Source organism: Piliocolobus tephrosceles, chromosome 7, assembly GCF_002776525.5.
Source record: "Piliocolobus tephrosceles isolate RC106 chromosome 7, ASM277652v3, whole genome shotgun sequence".
In the NCBI taxonomy this organism is placed as follows: Eukaryota; Metazoa; Chordata; class Mammalia; order Primates; family Cercopithecidae; genus Piliocolobus; species Piliocolobus tephrosceles.
In genome coordinates, this window is record NC_045440.1 from 77541476 (window position 1) to 77564260 (window position 22785).

The following is a 22785-nucleotide window of genomic DNA, read 5'->3' on the forward strand; positions in this document are numbered from 1 at the left end:
AAAAATTTAGATTTTATGATTAGAAGGCGGACGGTGTTTGGTTTTAGTAATTCAAAACAAACTCAAAGAAAACATCTTGGGTGCTCCTAATGTTCTGTTTCTTAGCCTGGGTGTAGGTTTCAAAATTGTATTTGGTTTGTGAAGAAACCATTGAGTTACACATTTGTGTCTACTTTTCTCATATTTATTATACTTTGATTACAAATTTTAAAAGTATAGATTTGTTTATCCTTTGCAAAGAATAGGCACAAGTTTTCCTTAGTCTCAACAAATACTTTAAAAATTGAATTATAATTTAAGTTTCTAAAAAGTAAAAAACTAAAAAGTCTTAATACTTTTTAAAAACATGAGAAGCATCATTATTTTTATAAATGAATTACAATGTTGAATTTTCCATTATGCTTCCATTTGTAATATTTTGGTCTATTAAAATTTTCTCAGACTATTCCCACATATTCAAGGGATAGTATATTCTCATGGTCATCCTAGAGAGCCTTTACCACCAGAGAAGTCAGCACACTAGTTGCTCAGAAATTTCCATTTGGTCCTATTATTTTGTGCACTGACCACCAACTTAATGATGTCTTGAGCAAGCAAGCAATTACATTCACTGTATCCTCCTGGTATTATACTGTGTTAAAATTCTTCTTTTTTTCATGAAAAAAGAACTGGTATTTGTAGGTGTGATTTACTTTTCTTAAATCCTCAGTTTCAGATGCTGAATATAAAATGTACCCAACTCCTGGAAAAAAAAGTATAGCACCAGGCAAAGCGGACACTTAAAATTGTTTTAAATTAATTCCACAGATATTATATAATTTCCCCAATAAATATTCTACCAAACAATATAAAGGAAGTAGCTCTAAATTTACTCCTTTCTGCAGCATTTACCTTGTTGGATGCATACCTCCTTGAGTTTTCTTTAGACTTCATGATGCAAGGTTCATTTGAACTCATACTCCCGCTAAACCCACGTTCTTTGGCTCCTCTTTCTCTACCATTGACAGCAAATAAGATTCAATAACATGTGCAAATTCTTGAAAGTGCTTGTTTTTTTTCTAGGATTTGACCCTAGAATGCTCCCCAGTCTGCCTCTACACATTCTCTCTCATTAGAAACAGGCATGGCCTTAGTTTTAATACAATGACCCTTTGCCCTACGTTCTATATCTAAGTGACAACCAGGGACCTCCATCTGCAGGTTTCAACCACTTCAAACTCAATATGTCCAAAACTCAACTGTATTCTCCCAAAATATGCTTCTCCCCATCTTTACCTCACCTCACTCTGTCCCCAGCCAATACTCTCGGTTATCTTGCGTTGGTTAATAATGGTCACTCTCATGAATAATTTTCCAATACCCTCCTCACTATGCCTTTGTTGCATAATTCCCTCTCTCCTATCTCTTGCCTCATTCTTTTTTTTTTTTTTTTTTTTTTTTTTTTTGACAAGATCTCACTCTGTCACCCAGGCTGGATTGCAGTTGCACAATCAAGGCTCACTGCAGCCCGAAACTCCCAGGCTCAGGTGATCCTCCCACCTCAGCCTCTGAACCATAGGCACATGCCATCATACCTGGCTAATTTTCTGTATTTTTGTTGTAGATGGGGATCTCCCTACGTTGTCCAGACTTGTCTGAAACTCCTGGGCTGAAACAATCCACCCACCTTATCCTCCCAAAGTGCTGGAATTACAAGCATGAGTCGCCACACTCAGCCCTTACCTCATTCTTGACATCCTTTAACCCTGTGCCCCTACAGTCAGAGTGATCAAAAAGTATACATTATGAAGGGCTCAATACTATTCACTTATTCATTCACTCCTTCCTTCCTTCCTTCATTCATTCAACAAATATTCATTTTATATGTCTAATATAAGTGACTACCTCATGTTAGGCTTTGGATATTCAGAGATGAACAGGACAGACTCTTCTCTGAAGAAACACTATCTTGAAGGGAAGGCATACAAAAATGGCTTGCTTGCTTGCTTTCTTCTTTCCTTTTTTTTTTTTTTTTTGAGACAGGGTCTCACTCTGTCGCCCAGGCTGAAGTGCAGTGGCATGATCTAGGCTCATTGCAACCTCCGCCTCCTGGGTTCCAACGATTCTCATGCCTCAGTCTCCCGAGTAGCTGGGATTAGAGGCGCACACTCTCACGCCGAGCTCATTTTTGTATTTTTGGTAGAGACAGGATTTTGCCATATTTGCCTGGCTGGTTCTCGAACTCCTGACCTCAGGTGATCCACACATGTGGGCCTTCCAAAGTGCTGGGATTATGAGCATGAGCCACAGTGCCCAGCCCAAGAATGGCTTTCTAACACATATATTGCGTGGAAGAGAATTCAAATGCCTTTGTATGTCATATAAATGATCTTTATAATCTGGCCTCTACAAACCTCTCCTGCCTCATTTACTCCATTTCCCGACTGTATGTCCTTCACTCCAGGCACCCAGAACTACATGTGGATGTCCAATGAGCCTTGCCCTTATTGCCTCTATGCTTTAATTCCCTCTGCATGGAATGTCCTTCTCAACCTTGTCAACTCAACAAACTGATTCTGGCTACTTCAGACAGTTGGTATCTGTCCTGTGTACTCTACCACATCCTGTGCAAATTTAATATTTATCACTCTATTTATTAATTACCAATCTTCACTTTCATCTTTCCTACTAGAAAGTGAGGTTCATGAGAGCAGTGATTGAATATCCTGTGCCCTTAGGGTTGAATTACCAATAATCACATACTTGAGAATAAGAAAATGAGTAAGAACCCAGCCCAGGTGATCAGACAGACAGATAGGAATCCAGGCTTCACCAAATAATAACTACGTAACTTTGAGAAGTTACTTGTCTTCTGTGAGTCTTGGTTTCCTCAGTTTTAATTCTCTGTTAAAAGGAATCACAATATTTACTTTAAGGTGTTCTGTGAGGACTCAAGATAAAGCAAATAAAGTGTTTAGTAGAGTGCCTGGCCCATAGTAAGGACTCAATAATTTTTAGCTATTATTATTATTGTGTCTGTTTGAAAAGTGGTGGTGGCCTTATTGTTCCCTTTACATTTTACAGCTGTGATCATGTGGTAGGAAACACAGGACGGGAGAAAAAAGGAAGTATCATTGTTTTAAAATGCATTTGGTATCTGTACTCTTTGATATGCTATTTCATTGACCTCCCCAACAACTTGGGTGTAGTAAGAATTATTATTGCCATTTTATAAATTAGGAAACTGAACCTCAAAGAGCATAAATGATTCATTCAAGGATACAAAGCTGCAGTTTACCAGGGTAAGCATAACAAAATACCATAGATTATGTGGCTTAAACAACAGAAATGTATTTCTCACAATTCTGGAGGATGGGAAGTTCAAGATAAAAGTGCACGTTGATTTTGTTCCTGGTAAGTGCTCTTTTCTTCCTGGCTTGCAGATGGCCATCTTCTCACTGTGCCCTCACTTGGCAGACAGTGACAGAGAGAGCTCTCTCTTCCTCTTCTTGAGAAGCCACTGGTCCTATAGAAGTAGAGTCCCACCCTTATAACCTCATTTAACCTTAATTGCCTCCTAAAAGCATGTCTCTAAATACAGTCATGTCTCAACATATGAATTTGGGGAGCCACAATCCAGCCCATAAGATGCTGTTTTTGGCCCTGAATTTCACTGCTATAGCCAAGGGAAGAACCCATATGAAGAGTTCACTGCTGTAATCCATGAAATCAGAATCTTTGAATTCAATTTACTCAAAAGCTTGCGGTTTTTTAGCCATTCTCCCTTTCTTCCATACCCTATTATTGGAGTTTCTTGGTCTTTCAAAGCATAAAATAAGTATTGGTAAAACAAACATGGTGATATGGTTTGGCTGTGTCCCTACCCAAATATCAACCCGAATTGTATCTCCCAGAATTCCCATGTGTTGTGGGAGGGACCCAGGGGGAAGTAATTGAATCATGGGGACCGGTCTTTCTCGTGCTCTTCTTGTGATAGTGAATAAATCTCACAAGATCTGATGGGTTTATCACGGGTTTCCCTTTTTGCTTCCTCGTCATTTTTTCTCTTCTCGTTGCCATGAAAGAAGTGCCTTTTTGCCTCCCACCATGATTCTGAGGCCTCCCCAGCCATGTGGAACTGTAAGTCCAATTAAACCTCTTTTTGTTCCCAGTTTCGGGTATGTCATTATACCCGAAAGCATGAAAACAAAACCATGCCATGTACTAGTCATTCAAAGGGAACATTCCTAAGGGGCATGTAATTTAAAGTAGAACTTCTGGGTCATGTGTTTGAAAGTACCCAAGATGGTCTTGGAAAGACCCAAGTTTTTGATGGAAAGTACCCAAGTTTGAGATGGTCACTGGGAGGTAAGAATGGGGCCTGTGGAGGAAGGCTGCAAGAACTAGAGTAATGGACTCCAATATCGCCAGAGTGATTACGTAGGAAAAAGTGATGAATCATCCTGGTGAGATGGTGCTAGTAGAAAGAAAAGATTTGAATGGATGGTTAAGTCAAAGGGAGCCCACTGAATGTACCAGTAGGTATAAATCCTGTGGCTCTGACAGAAAAAGCAAGAGCTTATTCCTCATGCTAGATACCTGCTCTTCCTCCGCAGCGCCCACTGCCACCCAAGTTCCCTTGAATCCAACTCTGGCATCCTCAGCAGGGAGACTTCTAAACTGCACTCACATTAAAATACACAATTTCTAAAATTAGATGATCACCCTTTGATACTGAAGAGGAAACAAGAATGTCAAATTGCCTAGCTAAGTACTCCTGAGGGAAGTATAAAAGGAAAGAAGAGAATTTATCTGGTTGCCAGGAAGCCCCAGCTGAATGGAGGTACTAGCAGATCAAGGTGAGCCCAAAATATAGGTTGAAAGTAAAATGGTAAATGCTTTTGTTAAGACAAGGTTTGTAGTTGCCTCATTTGTTTCCTTTCTTATACAATGCAAGAAGGAAAAGTCCAACACCCTGAATCTCTCCTCAAGGACTCTCAACCACCCAAGATTTTTGTAAGGATAAAAGAGTAAAGAAAGGAGGCACAATTCCTATCAATCATGGAATCAGCATATAAATTACATAATATTTATATGACGGAATATTATATATCAATGAGAATGGACACATTAAAACTGTAAGTGGGAATATGGGCTTTTAAAGATCTCAGAAATGTTAGAAGGTTAGGTAATGTTAATAACCTCAGAAACAGAATTGTTGTAGTCTCACAGACATAATGTTGAGTGAAAAAAAATGAATATGTATTGTATTATTCCACTTATAAAGTTCAAAAACCAAACATGGCTGATCTAGGTTGAAAGTCAAGAAAGTGGACACCCATGCAGCAGCCTGAGGACTGGATGGGGGTGGGGCTTGAAGTGCTGGTCAATGTTTTGCCTTTTGATCTGACTTCTGCTTAGGTGGGTGTGTTACCTGAAAGACAATTCATTAAGCTGTACCGTTATGATCTGTGTACCTTTCTCTATATTTCCACAAAAAGTTTTAAAAATTTAAAAAAACATTATTTCTGGATTTATACCTAAGGGGGTTTGAAGGAGAGATTCCAGCAGATATTTGTACATCCATGTTATTGCAGCATTACTTACAAGAGCCAAAAGATGGAAACAGCTAAAAGGTCTATGGATCACTGAATGGATATTTAAAATGTAGTATACACATACACTAGAATATTATTGAGCCTGACTAAGGAATCAAATACTGATACATGCTACGTTATGGATGAACTTTGAAGATATCATGCTAAGTGAAATAAACCAGACACAAAAAGACAAATATTGTGCAATTCCACTTATATGAGGTACCTAGAGTAATCAAATTCATAGAGACAGAAAGTAAGGGAGCAGTTACCAAGGGCTGGGGGAAGAGGAAAATAAGGAGTTATCATTTAATAATTATGGAATTTCAGTTTGGGAAGATGAAAAAGTTCTGAAGATGGATAGTAGTGATGTTTGCACAACAATGTGAATATGCCTAATGCCACCGAATTGTACACCTAAAAATTGTTAAATTGGCTAATTTTATATTGTACATTCTACCATAATAAAAAAATTAATAAAATAAAATAAAATAAATTGAGAATAGAAGCACATGTGTTTTTCTTCTCTCTCATTGGGGAAATCCTGCGCATCTGACCCCAGGATCTTCCAGACAAACTTCCACATACTTCTCCCATCTTCTATTCAAGGCCACTGTAGCACCCATTGCTAAGATTTTCTTCTGCTTTTGGTTATCTTTTTACTTCCATGTCACATGTTAAAATTTTTCTGGCTGGGTTTTTTTCACCTTTAGGAGTAAAAGAGTATCTTTAGAAGAATCTATGTGCTTAATTTGATCAGGAGATTTGAGTTATTGACCATCGTACATGAACATCTTAAAAACATTACATCATTCCCAGACCAATATTCTAAAATATACTTCTAGGAATACAAACCTGGTAATATGCAGCTAATTTATTGCTCTTTGAGTCGAATACAATCCATTAGGTGAAAATGTCTACATTTATTTATACCTCATCTATCTGTAAACAGACCTGTGACTAAAATCAAATGGCCAGTTCACAAAAGAATAATTTAGAAACAATTAAACCATTTTAAGTCATTTTATTTTCAAACAATACCAAAATATCAAGTCAACTCAGCTAACTATTCATTTATTCTGTCAACATAATATTAAAAAGTTTGACTAAATTTTTCAGAGTTTATTAATATTTTCACTGAATTTCCAGATGTTTTGCTTTCCCATATTGGTGTCACTATATATCTTCATTTTCTCCTTACACTCTGATTTCTATGTATAGTTTATTGTTGGGAGATAGCTGCAGGGCAGGACAGATATTAAAACTATATAGCATCTCATAAGATGTGAAGCTGAATATCTTTTTTTAGATTAGGTAACCTTTTCATAGCTTTGGGGAAAAACATGGATAGTACTCGTGTGTGTGTGTGTGCATGCGCATGTGCGTGCACATGTGTGAGCTTGTGTGCATTGACAGAGAATTATTTTATATTGAGAATAAGCAAAACTTTGTGTCGATCATTGCAAAAAAACTCCTAGAAGATCTTGTTTTGTTTTCTTTTAAATCTATAGCTCTGCACCATGTGTGTGTGTGTGTATCAACTCAACTCACATATAACCTCAGAGGAATTAGTATAGAATACTGATAAAGAAGGCTGAAAGTTTTACTCTGCTCTGACATTTTCTTAGTTTGCCTCAGTTTTCTCATCTGTATTACAGAGATGAAAATCGCACCTTCTTCATGAAATATTTAACAAGAAAAGGTGTATCAAAATGACATATTCAATTAATGTTAGAACTCATACTAACAACCAGGAATTTTTTCTTTAATTGTGAAATGACTCTACATCACTGACTTTGGATCATTGTTCCTAATCAAAATATTGTGCAACTCACATCTGAACTTAGTTGTTGTTTTAAAGGAGTGACCTTTTTAGGCATATTATAGCCTGTTCAATGCTGAGCAAGGAGTATAGAATATTTGGAACAGTTCAAGGAGGGACATAGAGTTAGGGTGCAAGATGTGGTGAGAGGGGAAGGGAAAGACCAGAGCCAACAATTTTGTTTTGTTCTCAACTTAGACAGCAAAACTAGGTCTTTAGAAATCTTGAATCTCACAGTATTTGGCTAATACCACTACACTACCCTATTATTCAGTCAATTTGGCAATGATAGAACTTAAAATTTCTCATTAAATTTTAATGATGCAATAACCCACCATTTGCATTAACACGTGGTGAATCATACGTACCTTTTCATCCTTTGTTGTTGCTGGTGGCTCATTGGCTCAACTACCATCAGTAGGAACTTCAAAGAAAAGTTTTTAGTCTTATCTTCATACGGTCCGAATGAAATGGCAGGAATGTGCTTCAGTTTAAGAAACAAAACGTCTTTTTCCAAACTGAATTTTTACACTCCAAGTTTCTTCGTCAAGTAGACCTCCAGATTCTTAGTTTATAACCCATAAAATTCCTACTCCGGCCAGGCGTGGTGGCTCGCGCCTGTAATCCCCGCACTTCGGGAGGCCAAGGCGGCGGATCATAAGGTAAGGAGATCGAGACCATCCTGGCTAACACGGTGAAATCCTGTCTCTACTAAAAACACAAAAAATTAGCCGGGCATGGTGGCGGGCGCCTGTAGTTCCAGCTACTGGGGAGGCTGAGGCAGGAGAACGCCGTGAACCCGGGAGGCGGAGCTTGCAGTGAGTGGAGATCCCGCCACTGCACTCCAGCCTGGGCGACAGAGCGAGATTCCATCAAAAAAAAAAAAAAAGAAAAAAAAGAAAAAGAAAAGAAAAGAAAAAATCCTCTTCCTCAGCTAAAATTCTTTTCTAAATGTCTCTGGTTACTTGACTCTTGGCTCCTCCTATGTCCTAGATTAAAGAACTCTGGGATTCATAGGCAAATGTTGTCAGGTAAATGTATCTAACCTAGCTTGTCAGAATTTTGCTTGTGTTTCTAATGGTCTCCAGACAAGTAAGCAATATGTAGATGGCTTGAAACATTTCTCAGTGTCCTCAGCCATATTAAATTGTATTATTTTCATGGAATACATAGATTTATGTCCGACCTTTATGGATTGTACTCGTGTGTGTGTGTGTATGTGTGAACTTGTGTTCGTTGACAGAGAATTCTTTTTTATTGAGAACAAGCAAAACTTTGTGTCAACCATTGCAAGAAAATCCTGCGAGATCTTGTTTTGCCCAAAAGTCATTAAAACTTCCAGAAAACGCATCCTGTCCTTTATACTTTGCTTTAGAAACATACGCATTATAGTCACAATTTTTCCATAATGGAATTTTATTTTTCAAATAGTTCAGATAATAATAAAGAACTTGTTTTAAAGAAATATCCAAGTTTTCACCTCTGTATCTCTATTGTCTGAGTGGGCACAGTATTTTAGCGAGTCTACTTAGTTTTCTTGACTTAGTTACTACTTTTTGATGTTCAGGAAGAGTTTAAAGTACATAATAATTAAAGCCCTTTATAGATTTGTTCAAATTCACATATAAGACCATCTGAGCCTGTGTATATATGTGTGTGTGTGTGTCTGTGTGTACATGTGTGTATGTCCATTTTGTGGAAAGGGACTGTTAGTAAGGCATATAAGTCTTTGACTGTTTGAGTCACTTTTTCAACATTTTTCCACAGTCATTTTTTACTTTTCAATGAAGCTTTATTTCTAATATTGAGTCAATTCTGGCAATTTATGCTTTTCAAGAAACAGATCATTTACCGTTTTCAAGGAATCTATTTTATTTAAAAATACAAAATTATTGGGCCGGGCGCGGTGGCTCAAGCCTGTAATCCCAGCACTTTGGGAGGCCGAGACGGGTGGATCACGAGGTCAGGAGATTGAGACCATCCTGGCTAACACGGTGAAACCCCGTCTCTACTAAAAAATACAAAAAACTAGCCAGGCTAGGTGGCGGGCGCCTGTAGTCCCAGCTACTCGGGAGGCTGAGGCAGGAGAATGGCGTAAATCCTGGAGGCGGAGCTTGCAGTGAGCTAAGATCCAGCCACTGCACTCCAGCCCGGGCGACAGAGCGAGACTCCGTCTCAAAAAAAAAAAAAAAATAAAAAAAAAAAATAAATAAAATTAAAAAAAAAAAAAAAAAAATTATAAAAGATTATACAAATTTATAATCATTACTTTAACATATGAAACAATTCAAAAATATAGAAATTATAGACAAAAATCTAAACTCATTCTGATTCCAGAGCCCATGCCCTTAACTACTGCCCTTAAATAAAAATCGGGGGAGTGGTATTCATAACATAAGCAGGAATACATAGATATTTGGGAAAGCTAACTACTAACACAAGTCGGGGAGCCATTTTGAGAATAAAAAAGTCTAAATTAAAAATCCGTAATTCTTTTCAAACCTAAGCTTTATTTATCCATGAAAAATCCACTTCTGGAGCCAGGTAAGGAAAGGTGTTATGCAGTGTTAAATGGGATCAGTTTGTGCCAAATGCAGCTGAGAGATCAGAAAAACAAGGACTGAAATATACCATTGAACTTGACAAGGTGGAAGTCTGCAGTGATCTTGTCAAGAGTAGCACCCAAAGTAGAGGAAATGCAAGCCTGGCTGGACAGTTTTGTGGGGAGAAGAGAAGGTGAGTAAGTGAAGACAAGGCTTGATAGATTTTGTTTTAAGGCAAACAGAGAAGTGAAACTAGATGATAAAAGGAGATTTGGAGGTTTCTTTGTCTTAGCTGAGTAGTGTTAGAACATGTTGTATTGTTGCAATTTTATAAAATCGGTGAGAAACGGATGAGACGGGAGAGAGGAGTCAGGCATCAGTACCAAAAACAAGGAGGATCCAGTCCACAATTAAATTTTGTAAAAAACCCTTAGCCTTTGAAGAAAGAATATTTCACCCATGTAATCAGAAAACAGGATAAAAAAGGTCGAGTTGATAAATTTGGATAAAGTGGTACTTTTAATGACTTATATTTTATCAAATTATTTTACTGTTAATTTTTCACATTGAGGGTTTTAATTCCTCTGAAATTATATTATGGTGAAAGTTAGGGGTCTAATGTTATATTTTTCCAGGTGGATGGTCACTTGTTTCAGCATCATTCCCTGGTGCTTAGGAATGCCACCTTTATCCTCCAGGAAGCTCCCTCATCTTTAAAGACTTATTTCTGTGTTCTCTGTTCTGCTTTTCTCATCTATTTGTGACAAATTGCACTATAGCAATTAGTATAGCTTTATAGTAAGCCTTGACAACTGATCAAACAAAACATGGCTTATGATTTTTCTACCACATTGTCTTAGTCATTATTTTTAATCATCTAAGTATTGGCTCTATGTTTTTCCATTCTTATTTCTAATGTTGTTTAATTATGCATATTTTTTCTTTGATGAGACTTACCAGAGGGTTTTCCAACTGCATAGTTTTGCTTCTAGTTTTGACTTTTTGGTCTATTTAGTAAAAGTTTCCAGTTTTATGTAATGTCTATTTTTTTTTTTTTTACCTGTTTTGCTTCCTCTTTCAAAGTCTTTCCTTCTCAAAGGGAAATTTTTAAATCACATGAAATCAAATTATAAATGATAGAAAACAAAATTATAAAAGTGAAAAGCATTCCATAATATTAACTTTTTAAACATCTCAAGTGTAAATCTTTTCAAAATTCGTAAGTGTACTTCGTCACATTGAATCATGTTAGCCAGTTGGTCTGTGATCAGTCTATATGGAGGTGACCATATGATCTTAAAGAGCAACAAAACCCATCTTTCTCCAAAAATGTCTTCCCTAGGTACCCAAACTTGGCATTGCTGATTTCTATACAGACTAACATCTAACCATATTGGCCCTGGTAATCAAATACCAATAGCGGTTGGATCTTCCAGCAACAACCCTCAACGTTAAGCATTCCATAACAATGACTGAGGAAGCTGTTTCAATATTCAAATTCAGAACGTCCGATGTGGAGATCTAAGAATCTCAAATTTAAATAAGCATTCTAGTTTATTAAAATAGCCATTCTAGAACCTCTCTCGAGAAATACTGCTGTAGAAGAGGAAAGAAGAGAACTTCACTTACCTGGAAGTAATCTCAGAGCTTGCTCCCTATTAGCACCACAACACCTTACTTTCTATTAGTTGATAATATAAGCAATAAGATAGGAAAATCTCAGAGGAGAAGGTATTGGGGTGATGGCACCAGGCAGGAAGTAGTTTTGAGGGTGCCAGGCTAAAGAAGGATACCAGTCAATTGAGTCTCACGCAGCACTGTCCAATAGAACTTTCTGCAATGATAAAAAAGCTGCATATGCACACTGTCCAACAGAGTACCTTACTAGTCACATGTAGCTACTGAGTACATGAAATGTGGCTAATTCAACTGAGTAACTGAATTTTAAATTTTACTTAATCATTTTAATTAAAATGTATATAGCCCCATGTGAACAGTGGTTATCATATTGGGCAGCATAGGTCTGGAGCTTTGCCTAAGGCTGGGATAGAGATAGTGAAAAGAAACTTCATGCTAAATTAAACAATTTCTAATTTACAATTTTGCCAAAGGTCAAAATGGTTCTTTGTTATTAAGGATCCTAGTATCAGATCTTGATATCATGCTAGCAGGGAGAGTTGTAAAACTGATAAAATGTATTTTACTAATAGTTCCTCTATTATTCTGCCAGTCACATAAATTGCCTTCAGTTCAGAAGTTATTGAGATGTATTTTCAGGAAACTTTGATGACGGTTTAGCAAATGATAGACCAAAAAAAAAAAAAAATAGTTGGTAAATATCCTTAGTACATGCTTCCAAGTCTTTCCAGCTAATTTTCGGTACACATTGAAAAACGTATTGTGAATTTAGAAAATTGAAAAATATTTTTGACTGAGGAAATTTTATTAATAATGATGGCTAACACTTTCAAAACACTGACCACATGCCAAGGAATAGACTAATGCTGTATGTGAATTATTTAATTTAACTTAGACAAAACCATGAGGAACACATTGCTATCAGTCACATTTGGAGATGGAAGAATCAAAGATCTGAGGAGTTCAGTAAACTGCCCAAAGCAGCACAGCCAGTCAAATGGAAACCATGACAGAAGCAAGGTCTGTTTTCCCCCAGAGCACCACGGTGTGCTTCCTCTTTCTATTTAAATCTTGGGGGTCTTGAGTCTGACAAAAACTTCCCTCCGACATTTAGTATTTTTAAAAGTCAGTTCTACTGTATGATAATTAAAATAATAAACTTGAAAATGCTAATTGTTCATTAATTCCAAAACGTCTACCGAGCACCTGGGCAAGTTTGGGTTCGTGATAGTGAATCTGAGGTAGGTTTGAGAGTTTGAGAACTTGAGAAAGAAGCTGGCGTTCCTGAGAGCAATCCTGAGATAGTTATTAAGGATGAGAGATGGGGTGAGGGAGGAAGGGGAGGAGAGACAGGCTATTGAGTTGTATGAGGATAGGGTCAACATGGACTAAAAGGCCAGTGGTATTCCCCTGGTGGCTTAACCCAGGCATATTTTTAAATCAGACATAGCTTGTGCTTAATTCAGTTACTTGAGTGCAACAGGAATCCTCCCTCCTTCCATTCTCTCCACTTTAAACCTTGTTAAATTTCACTAAATTCACTGATGTGAGTGGGAGTGTTGTTGATTGGTTGATTAGTTAGTCTTGAGAAAAGTGAGAAAATTTAGCTTTACTGATCAGAAAGAGAAACCTGGAAATACGAAGACTGCAAAATTCTCTCCCCGCCTGACACCCACTCCGATAATTCACATTATGTTATTTCTTAAATTTTCTCAGAGCATAGAATTTTGGGTTTAAGTCTATCTTATCCTGCTCTTGGCTTGTAGGAAGGCCTCAACTGAGATCCAGAAAACGTTTTAATTAAATATATATTTATCATTACAAACAGGATGCGATAGCTACCTAATTGCTGACCGTAAACCCTCTGACTGGTAGATGCAGACTGGCAGTCTTTTCTAACAAAGCATGAAATTCAAGTGTCAGAAGAGACCCAAAGGTTATCTAGTTCAATCTCCCCTTTGATTCTGGAATTCCTCTAAAACTTCCCTACCACAGGATTGATCGTTTGTTTTTTTCCTCTTGAATTCTTCCCTTGACAGAGAACTTAATAACTCCTGAAGCAGCTCATTTCACCTAAGAAACTTAGCTTTTACCTGTAGTCATAGTTTATTTATTTATTATTTTTTTAGGAACATAATCTCTTTATGTCTGCTTGAGATACAAATGTTAGTTTAGATGATGAGAATGAGGAAAATACTGGAGACAATGTCTAGCTCCTGTGTTTGTCCCAATAAACTGCAATGGAAACAGAAACTAAACAGCATCTCTTTAGTTTCGGTCTATTGTATCTAGCTTATCAAATCCACAGCCTGGTACTTCTGGAACAAGGCTGCCTCAGGGATGACGGTTAAAGATGAAGATGGCAAATATAAGGAATTCAACATGTCTATGCAGGGCAGTCTGATGTCTCCATACGTTTTCTAAAATTCCATATTTGGTCAGAGCTGGGAGTGAGAGCAGGGTGCTTGCCTGTTTCAGTCCCACTGCTCCTCTGATTCTGCTTTGCTGCCTTAGAGGAGAACAGGTTTAGATCCTCTAGGGGCTGGTGGGGCCATGCCCTTGGCAGCCTGCTGGGCTAACCAGTACTTCTATCTTTTGATCTTGGGCCTCTCCAAGTTTACCAGAGACACAGGTACCTTCATAGTACCAAGTCCATTTACCATCACCTCACACCAGTACTTGCCCCACCGAGTGAGGGGCTCTCCTGGTAACTTTAATGTATGCGAGGTGACTGCAACACCAAGATTCTTGAGGAAGTGGTGGGCAACTGTTTCAGGGTTCAGCTCCCGTTTGATATTGTTCTTCATCCCTACCTCCATGAGACAGCTTTTCGGAAATGTCACTGTTGCCTCACCTGCCTTGGTCTGGATCTTCTCTAACTTTCCTCCTGGTCCCAGCAATTTCTCCTCTTCAAACAGCTTCTTGTTTTCAGGTGATGCATATGCAGCCAGTCTCTGAGGAAGGAGTTGATTCCCGTCCACAGATTTCTTTACTGAGACCAGGTCACCCCGTACTCCAAGTGTCCAGAGACTGCATGAAAATGACCTCCAGGTTTTCTTTGGGCCAGTGCTTTGTGTCCTCCACCAGCTTATTAATGTGGTGTCACTGGTGCAGGCCCAGCTTCTGGCCCTACCCGGCCACCGGTTCCTTCCATCCACCCAGTGCTCCACGATGCCCAGGGCCATGACAGTCCCATAGTCATAGTTTAATCCTTTGAAGCCATATTGAATGACTGAGATTTCTGGCCTAGATGATTGTCAGCCTTTTCTGACTGTTCCCTTCTCCCATCCCGGGTTACACATACCCAAAGTCAGCAACCATTTCCTTAGGACATTTTGTGGGAACTTTAGTCATCCTGGCTGCTTTCCCTGGAAGAATTTCCCGTTTGTCTGTAACCTTTAAAGTATGACACCCACACCCAAACATAATTCCAGGAACACTCTGACCAACGCAGTATAGATCGAGATTATCACCTCCTTCTGAATGGACACATCATTCCAGTAACATGAACTATATTTTAGTCATTCTTCGACAACAGTTATCAAATGGCTTAAGGATAATGTGCACTTTAATCCATGTTGCTACTTAACTCCTATTTTGAATCTGTCTTTTTTTCTTTACATTCTAGAAGATGGTCTTAAATGTATAATGGAAATCACGGGAACTTCAAAGTTAAGAGATTTTCCGTATGCATATAGTCTACATCATTTTTAACCCTGTGTTTTTAAGAAAGTTATTTAACTTCTCTGAGACTCAGTTTCAATATTTGTTTAAGAGTTGGATAATGTCTAGTTGTTTAGTTTTGTTTTGAGGCTTAAATGAAATAATATATGTAAAATAACTAGCATGATGTCAAAGTACAAACTTTTCTGTTGTATAGCATGTTATCTTGGCCCATGTCCTAGCCTCTAGCCCATTAACATTTTTAGTTTTTCTTTTTCATTTTTATTTTTATTTTTATTTTTGAGAGAGAGTCTCACTCTGTTGCCCAGATTGAAGTGCAGTAGCACATTCTTTGCTCCCTGCATCCCCCGCACCCAGGTTGCAGCAGTTCTACTGCCTCAGCCTCCCAAGTAGCTGGGATTAAAGGCATGTGCCATCATGACCAGCTAATTTTTGTACTTTTAGTAGAGATGGGGTTTCACCATGTTGGCCAGGCTGGTCTCAAACTCCTGACCTCAGGTGATCCACCCTTCTCAGCCTCCCAAAGTGCTGGGATTACAGGTGTGAACCACTGTGTGGATTTCATGATCCAGTAAATTAGGTATTTTTCCCAGGGTTTCAGCATTCATGAATTCTAACATGCTTTCAAGATTTTCATCCTAACTAGACAATGCAAATAGTGATGTTTTCTAATAAGAAATTTTTCAAATTGATGCTAACCCATATTTTTACTGACCAAAAATAAGTAGGCAAAATAAAGCTTCTAGAATTTGGTAGATCAGAAAGGCATTCCCATGTACAAGACAGTCACCTAAAGACTACATAGTTGTAACATAAGGTAGAATTCAAATGCTTCCTAGATATATTCTTCATTTAGTTTATGTCAACTCTTTATAGCAGACTGTAAAGATATCATCTCTGACTTTAAAGAAGTTCACGAAAATAATAAGTAATTTATATCCTTGCCTCAATAATCATAAGTTTTTATTTTAAATACCTATGGTACAGTAAAAAACTTCTTTCACATAGAAAAAAATGCAATTGATTCTTTCAACAAATATTTATTGAGCATCTATATACACCTGATACTGTCCTTGGCAGAGAGGAAAGTAGCAAAGGTCTGCCTGTGCTTTCATGGATATTTTGCTGGAAAAGGACAATAAACAAGCAAACAAATAAATAATGTGTCAAGTGATTATATAAGTAATGAGAAAATCAAATTGGAAATGGAAAATGTGGCGACATCAGTGATGGTGCTGGTGCTCTTCTAGATGGAATGGTTGGAAGAACCCACTCTTATATAAACTGCCATCTGTGCAGAGACCTTAGGAATCTGAGTAATCTGAGAAAACTGCAGCCCAGCTAGTGGGCTCAGCAAGTTCAAAGATGCTAAAGGAAGTGTGTTTGGCTTGAGTAACAGCAAAAAGGTTTGTGAGACTAGGGTAGAATGATGGCAGAGCTGTAGCTGTGCTTGAAAATACATCACATAGATGGAGGACCACGCCATGCAAGGGCTTTGAGGACATAAGAAGTATGGATTTACTATGTCATAGGGGCCTCAGCAGAGAAATAACATGATCTGACCTGTATTTTAAAAGGATCGCCATGGTTGCTGTGGACAATGTGGAATGGAAGATACAGGGTGAAATAAGAGATCAATGAATAGCTATCTCAATAACCCAGATGAGATATAATACGATTTAGACTGGAGTCCTAATGATGAAGGTGGTGACAAGTGACCTGTTTTTTGGATATTTCGAAAGTAGAGCCTCAGGATTTGCTAATAATATTATATGTGGGGTATACGAGGAAAAGAATAGTCAAGAATTATTTTGTACTGAGGATCAGGAAGAATGGAGTAGCCTTTTACTGAAGCTGGGAGTCTGTGGAAAGCATCACATATTTTAGAAGTTAAAAATCAGGAGTTTGTTTTGGACTTATTAAGATTTAGATGTCTAGTGCATATATCCACCTGGAGATTATAAGAAAGTCTCTGCCTAGGATTCTGGAGCCCAATTCTGGAGAGGTCTGCACTACAGAAAAAAAAAAAAAAAAAAAAAATGTAGTGTCTAGAGAATAAATGCTATTTAAAGCCTTGAGAATACATGGATTACCTAGCGAATGAGAAGTGACAGAGGAAAAAAAGAAAAAGGTAAAAAGTTGAATCTGCAATATTTACACACAGTCAGGAAAATGAGTGACATTCAGAGATTGACTCTAAGATGCAGTGGTCCGTGAGATAGAAGGCAAGATGAAGAAAGTGTTCTAAATGGCAAACAATTTCTCAATACCATCAACAATGATTCTTTGATTATATCAGATAATACTAGCTCTATTCACAGGATTGAAAAACAAAATAGTTGAATTTGTTTAAAGTTGAATGCTCTCTTATAAGTAGGCATCCATCTTGGAGTAGTGTAACTGGGAACATTCTCATGAGAGCTGGACTGCAACGTGTGCTTCAGTATTCAGTCTTCCTCAGCTACAGCAACTCTGTCTGAATTTGGCTTTGACCCTTCTTTCATTTCAAATCCTTGTATTAGCTAAAAGCAAGCTCTTATTCCCCATCTCTGCCACCCATGTAGCAGAGCAAAACCTGTAATTCGCAGGAGACAAAGAGCAGAAATGAAGATTCTGGTTCATAAGTTAATAAACAACCAATTGTGATGTTAAAGGCTAAATATATTTAGGCATGTGTGGTCACATTGCTTTATGTTTGTCAATCTCATTTTATGTAACCTGGACCAACAAAGCCAACAAGAGGGGAAATACACAGATATAAGGTCAGTTCAAGGGTTCAACAAAGTGCTCAAAATGATAGAATCAGCAGATAAAATGCTTCACAGGTTGCTAAGATACCTTAATCTGGGAAAAGAATCAGAATTAAGTTTTTGTTAAGAGGTTTATCATTCCCTATCCTGATCCTTTGATAGAGATAGTCTATAGGAATCTTAGCTTTGCAATTATATGGTTGGAGTAATTGGGGAAAAGTTTAGAAAAAGGGTTTGAACAGGAAAGATAATAGCTTAAGAATTTGAGAAGTCACTTGGGGAGAGTTGGGTCATCTTGAAATTGCTTTAGGCAAGCTTAAGCTGTTTAGAAGATTTTCTCTTTGTAAAGGAATAAAAAACTAAGCAATATTATTCTTCTGTGTGGATTTGCTACTGATGAGTAACATGGTTGAGTAAAGCAATCATAAAATCCATTTATTTAAGGAAAAAATTTAATAAATTTTGCTTTTATTTGTCTTTTGTGAAAAATTCTGTTTTGGCACATTTTACATACTGCTATTTACTTCAAGTCATTTAATTTACTTTTTCCTTGATAAAGAAAAAAGATGTTATTTCAATTCTTAATCATTCAAAGCAATGCCAATAGACACCATATTGTAGATTTTGAAAAAAAAATTGTAAATTTGTGTTTCTATATACATCTATTGAAAAAGTTATACAAGAGTTCTCATATGTCCTTTTTTGATTCAATCATTTGTAACTGCCCGTACTTGCTAGTAAACTGCCCATATTTGCTAATAAAATTCTCTTTCCCTCAATAGATGCGAGGGTGGGTGTGTGTTTCTTTGTGAACCATTGAGAGCAAGTTGCAAATACGCTAACTTTTTTTTTTTTTTTGACGGAGTCTTTCTCTGTTGCCAGACTGGTGTACAGTGGCACATATTGGCTCACTGCAGCCTCCGCCTTCCGGATTCAAGCAATTCTCCTGTCTCAGCCTCCTGAGTAGCTGGGACTACAGGCGTGCGCTGCCATGCCAGGCTAATTTTGTTGTATTTTCAGTAGGGACAGGGTTTCACCATGTTGGCCAGGATGGTCTTGATCTCCTGACCTTGTGATCTGCCTGCCTCAGCCTCCCATAGTGCTGAGATTACAGGCATGAGTCACCGTGCCCAGCCTGTGACATTTTATCTCTAATACTTCAATGTATATTTCCTAAGAACATGAGCATTCTCATGCATAATCACAGCACAGTTATAAAAATCAACACCTTTAACATATATACAATATTATTACTGAATTCATAGTCCATATTCAAAGTGTGCCAATTGTGCCAAAAATATACAATATATGATTAAGTTTTTATCAATCCAGGATTCATTCCAGGATGACACATTACTTTTTAACCTCCTTTTCCTCTTTTGGATCTCTTCTGATCTGGAACATTTCCCCAGACTTTATTTGTCATATATGACTTTGACATTTTGGAAAGAGTCCAGGCCATGGTGTTTAATAATGGTAGAGAGATGTATATGAAATGTAAATGGCTGTGTATGGGCATACTCTGCCTTTATTCACTGAGAGGGTTTTGAAGTAATGCCACCTCTCTAGCTATGTGCACACCTGACCCATCCAGAGCTTGGTTTCTAAATACCATTTCCCAGTAAAAGCAATCTGGGTTCTCTGGAGAAATGGCTGTTTACTGCACTGGAGCTTATATTCTGCCAGAAGCATGAAAAAAAAAAAAAAAAATAAGAAGTTATTAAATAATGAAAGCAATTATAGATTATGAGAGGTGCTATAATAAAATATAGATGATATATTAAAGGCAAACTTTTGTTATGGTGGTTAGGGCAAGACTCTCTGAATAAGTTTTGTTTAAGCTGAGACTCAGAGAAGGAAAAAGGGGCAGCCTTGCGAAGAATGTGGAGTAGAGAATTAGGCATAAGGAACAGAAAGTTAAAAGACCCTGATGTCAAAAGAGTGTCGTTTGCTCACAGATGAGAGGAAAGCACTGTGGTTGGAGCCTAGTACTGGGTAATGTTGGTGGGGATGGCCAGGGAGAATGTGGGTATGATATCACATCAGGTTGGAAGGACAGGCATGGGCTACTAAACCTAGCAATTTACATTGCGTTCTGGGTGGAATGAGAAAGTCTTAGAAAGATTTAATATGGGTAGTGACATGATGTGACTTATATGTTTAAAAGATCATTCTGGCTGCTTTGTGAAAAATAAATTAGAAACTGTTTGAGAATGGAAGCAGAGAGACCTGATAAAAGACAATTATGAAAGCTCAGGCAAGAAATAATGGTGGCAGTAGAGATAAAATAAAAGGGTGGTGGCAGTAGAGATGAAAATATGTGGATGAATTCAGATTACATTTTGGAGTTACAAACACCAGGATTAATGTTAGATTAAATGTGTGAAGTAGCTGAGGAAAAAGGAAACTTGAAGGAAAATGTTCAGGTTTCTGTCTTGGCATCAAGCTTGGAGAAGAAAATCAACAGCTCCATTTTGTTGATTGAGTGTGTTTGAAATGAGTTTTTGATTGGAGTGTGTTGACAGGAGTGTGTTTGAGATGAGTTTTAGAAATCAAATGAAAATATTATATAAACAGGAAAAAGTACAATAATTTAAAGTTCCTTTGGGATGTTTCTTACTTTTTTATGAGATTAGGATTCAATACTTACATGAGAATGTCTGCATCATTTCATCAAACATGAAAAGTTAAAGGAAATCTTAGTTATGTTCAGATTTTCTGGAAATTTAAATAGTACTATGTGTGCTTGGAAAGATAAAATATTGAGATTACCTACAATGATTTAAGGGGAAAATTGTAAGAAAAATTAATTTTCTAAGATAGTTTGAAGGTACAATTGAATAAAGGAGAACGTAAGTTAAACATCAGAAATAATTTTCTGGGCAAGAATAATTCAAATCATAGTGTCTTTTAAAGGCTTATGAAAGCTCTTTTAGCTGAGACATTAAAAATGAGAATTTAGAAAGCCTAGTTTAAAAGGAAGAAAAATGTATTGCAAAGGAGATGAAATAAATGTTCTAATGTTTTTAAAAGTATTACAGTTTGTGAAACCAAATCCAGTGAGTTAAATATTCCACCTTTTTCCACAGTGCTCTTTGTATAATGTATTACAATTAGTGAAGGTGAAGTTAAATGGGCCAGTGTAATATTTTAGATGCCATTTCTGGAAGTTTCTTTAATACTGAGTAGAAATTTTTTTAAGGAACTTATCTCAGGCAAAATGAGGATGTGCCAAAGAGAGACAGGATAAAATTGGACTATCAATTTCAAGAAAAAAAAAAAAAAAAGGAATATTTGCCTCTACTTGAGTGAAGGGAAAATAGATTTTGGAAGAGTATAGCATAACATTTAGCTGAAAAAGATGTTGTAATTGTTGTGAATAAATGAATTTGATCTCAATTGAAGAGAATTTTTATTCCAAAACAACTCTAATAAACACAGTGTATGTAAATAAGATTTATTTTTAAAAATTGACACATTATTTCCATTTTTAAGGTTAGATCTTGAAATTACATGTGTTAATCTATTTTTCATTAAGAATTCTACTTTTATAGAAAAGTTATTTGGGGCAAATTATATTCTTGATCCTGAGGATTGGCAATCTTTTTATTGTACTTAGGCATTTAAAATTTTTTTAGCAAAAATAATTTTAATATACCTTTTCTGTGAAAGCAGTGATTTCAATTAAAAATAAGTGTGTCATTATTTATGTATTGATTCCCCAATTTATCTCCACAAGGATTTGAAACAGAGTGTAACATTATGAATCTGGAAGCAAGGCATCTCTGTCATTATACAACCTTACACCTCAGTAAAAGGGGAGATGTGAGAGCTGTTTAAATGCCATGAAGAGAAGCATGAGAAAAATCAATGCTGAAATGAGTAATTGAATGATGTTTGCAGGGGCTGAGTAGGACATCATTAGGCATGACACGATTATGACGACATTTCTAGAGTTATTCGACCTAATGTACATGATACCTAGTAAGACTAGAAATTACATCCACTGCTTTGATTTACATAATGCTTTAAATAATTAGAATGTAGTCATCAGGCTAATATGTTGCAGAGGAAGATGGAATAATCAGACAGTAAGATAATTCAGTCACAATGGTGACCTTGGCAATGCTGGCATTTTGTTACTTTCTTGAGAATCTGAGAAAACACTTCCTCACTGAAAGTAAGACTACAGACCTTATAAAATAGAACTAAAAACAAAATTCAATACAGCCAATAATGATATTGGTGAGACCTTCTGTGGCGCATGCTTATGATAGATGTTTCTAGATGGAGAGTGAAATAAGTAACCTTATTTAGTATACGATAATTGGTGCAGCATCCCAGATGAGCATCTTTTTATTTATTAAACTGTATGCCCTGTAACCAAAGCATGGACTTCCATTTGGGGCTCTCCATCGTGCTGGAATCTCCCTGAGAGCAGATTTTTGCTTTTTCTTCCTCTCTTAGTGACGTTGTTACATCCAGAAAAGGAAAGTCAGAGCAATGCTGGAGAACACTACTGTTAGGTCCTATTTTAGTCGTATTACGTAGCTCTGTATGTTCAAACCACATCTTCTTAGAAACGGATTCTATTTTAAAATAAAAAGAAAAGAAAAATTATAAAGGTTATATTGAATATTTCTAGTAATGCAAAACTCATATTCTCCTTTGAGACAAACTAGTCCCTTGATGAATAGCAATAGTGACTGGGGGGGAAAAAACTGTCCTGTATGGTAGCGAAATATACCTCTCTACAACCCTTGCTTGTTGTT

General features: G+C 37.1%; 1 long non-coding RNA gene and 1 pseudogene across 1 annotated transcript in view; both read right to left on the minus strand.

Annotated features, from left to right (window-relative positions):
- Positions 1–14089: 14089 nt before the first annotated feature.
- On the minus strand, positions 14090–14764 carry LOC111535720 (annotated as a pseudogene).
- Positions 14765–21454: 6690 nt separating this feature from the next.
- Positions 21455–22785, minus strand: part of LOC111535719 — a 73825-nt gene continuing 72494 nt past the window's right edge. Inside the window, exon 4 of the long non-coding RNA XR_003309604.1 lies at positions 21455–22602. This is a non-coding gene — a long non-coding RNA (uncharacterized LOC111535719). The remainder of the gene's footprint in view (positions 22603–22785) is intronic.